Source organism: Penaeus japonicus, unplaced genomic scaffold (assembly GCF_977035675.1).
Source record: "Penaeus japonicus unplaced genomic scaffold, GWHDUDI00000001_assembly GWHDUDI00000005, whole genome shotgun sequence".
Lineage (NCBI taxonomy): Eukaryota > Metazoa > Arthropoda > Malacostraca > Decapoda > Penaeidae > Penaeus > Penaeus japonicus.
The window spans coordinates 33313248-33315747 of NW_028234407.1; the positions used below are offsets into that span (position 1 = coordinate 33313248).

The 2500-nt window shown below is 42.8% G+C and overlaps 1 protein-coding gene across 1 annotated transcript in view; it reads left to right on the forward strand.

The window, feature by feature from the left end:
- Positions 1-1242: 1242 nt before the first annotated feature.
- LOC122260334 (uncharacterized) overlaps positions 1243-2500 on the forward strand; it is a 24026-nt gene continuing 22768 nt past the window's right edge. Inside the window, exon 1 of the mRNA XM_086537313.1 lies at positions 1243-1398. The gene's annotated coding sequence lies outside the window, so the exon portion shown is untranslated. The remainder of the gene's footprint in view (positions 1399-2500) is intronic.

The following is a 2500-nucleotide window of genomic DNA, read 5'->3' on the forward strand; positions in this document are numbered from 1 at the left end:
AGAGAGTGATGAGAGACGAGAGTGAGAGGGAGAGTGAGAGGAGAGAAGAAGACGAGTAGCAGATGGAGATCGAGTAGTCCAATAAGGAGCGAGAGAGGAGGTGGAGAGGTCGGGTCTGAGAGAGGAGAGAGAGTAAAGAAGAGAGAGAGGGAAGGGAGACGAGGGACGCGTGGGTGAAGAGAGCGAAAGAGAGAGATGAGAGAGAGAGAGAGGAGAGGGCGAGGAGAGATGCGAGAGAGTAAAAGAGAGAAGAGAGGGGGGGGGTGAGGTGGTGAGAGAGGAGAGAGATGAGAGAGAGGAGAACGAGAGAGAGAGGAAGAGAGACCGGTCTGCGCGAAGGGATGGAGCGAGCATCACATTGTTTTAGGCATTTTTAGTAAGAAGAAAACGGATATTTGTAGGTCACGATTTCCGTAGCTGAAGTGAGGAAGAAGGAAGCAGAGGGCTTCTGTTTCACTTCCTCTCGTGTTCACTGAGTCCGCCGCCATTTCCTCCCTCTCGAGCTGGTCAGCTCCCTCTCGAGCCGACCTGAGACAAGGTCAGCTGATTAAGGCCATGGACGACGCCAGGGTACCTAGTCTGGCCGCTCTTACCTTCCCACGCGGTCCTTTGCTCCTCAGACCTTCGGTCTCATTCGGCCGAGTTCACTTGTCTTTGTGGCTTCTTTGCTTCTTCAACGTATAGCTGATCACTATATTTGAAAAAAAAAAAAGGGAGAAAAGAAGCAAAAAATGCATTATACTAACTAAAGATTATATTTAAATATTGCCATATTCGTAAGCCTTAGAATGCGGATCGCGTGTGCGCCGCAGTGCTGCAAACACGGGGCTAGGGACTCGTGTAGGTTCCTGAATGATGTTGCGGAGAGGCAGATGCGTCGCGGATGAATTAGAGTCCCGCTGAGCGAGATAGTGGCGCTGCCGTGCTCTGACTAGTGATAAGGTGACAGTGATAATGCTGGAAACATTAACATACGGAAGCCGGGGTCACTAGCTGACCCGAAGGTCGCACCCTCATGCCTTGTTGCCTGTGCCCGCCTCGTGCATGCTGGCACCTGCGAGGTGTCTCCTTACTTCCTTGTTACTGAAGGTCCACTTCCCATGACCTCGTTGTGAGAACGTCACCCTTACCCGCACCAGGGAGTAAGGGTGTCATTATCCTCGCCCCCCGTCGCGTCATATGCAGATGTCGAGCCCTCATGATGGAGGCACCGTCGGGACCCCCTGCAGGCCAAGGCAGCTACGACACCCCACCCCTCGAACCTCTCCACATTCCTCCCCGCGCCAGCACGCACCACACACGCCCACCTCAGGCGCCCTCGACGTTCACGGACACACGCACCAACGCGCGGACTTTGCCTTTCAAGCGGAGATCTCCATTGTAGCACATTTGGAAACGGTAGGTTTAGTGTTATAATGTCTATGTCGTGGGCTGTTGCGAGGACATGCTGCGATATTCCGTGCAATTACAAGGTATTAAAGTGATACAAAACCCTTAATGGCAGACGCGCTCCTCATTTGAGGAATAATGCTATAGTCTGGGAGTGCTCTCTGGTGGGTCAGAGTCGAGTGTAACGAAGAAGAGAACCTTGGGATGACTGACGCCAAGAAAACCAGAAGGCTCTGCATTATTTCAAGTATTTTCGCAGAAAATAGGATAATAAATATCATTTGTCAGTAATCATTTGCACACAAACACACACATATATATACTTATATATACATATGTATATATACGCAATAACACATTCAGATCATATATAATATATATTACATATATAATATAGTTATATATATTTAAAATATATATATAGATATATATTTATTAATATATATATGTATAATATCTATAGCTCCTGATATACAACTATAAGATATAGAATATAAGATAAGATATATATTACATATCCATATATACTATATTATATTATATGTGTGTGTGTGTGTGCGAGCTTCTCCGTGTTGTGGTGTGTGTGTGTGTTATGGTGTGTGTTGTGTGTGTGAAAATTACTGAGGAAGGGGGTAGCAATAGGGACAAAGAAATTGAACAAAAAAGCAAAGGAGAAAAAAAAGAAAAAATGGAGAGATCAGAAAAAATGATAAAAAATAAATAAACATACATATATATTTTTTATATTCTATATATATCTATATAAATATATTAATATGTATATATATAATATATAAATATCAACCCATAAACCTCACATAATATATATATCTATATATATTCTATAATATATTATAGTATAATGTGTGTGTGTGCCGTGTGTGTGTGTGTGTGTTGTCTAGCTGTGTGTGTGTGTGTGTGTGGGTGTGTGGTGTGGGTGTGTGTGTGTGTGTGTGAGTGATGTAAGTATGATGATAGATATGCAGAAACGCATTCTTCTTTTAATGGAAATATATCTCTATATATATATATATATTATAAAATCTATCTATAAATACATAAATAGTTATTCAATAACCTTATAAAAAAAAACTATCATATATTAAAAAAA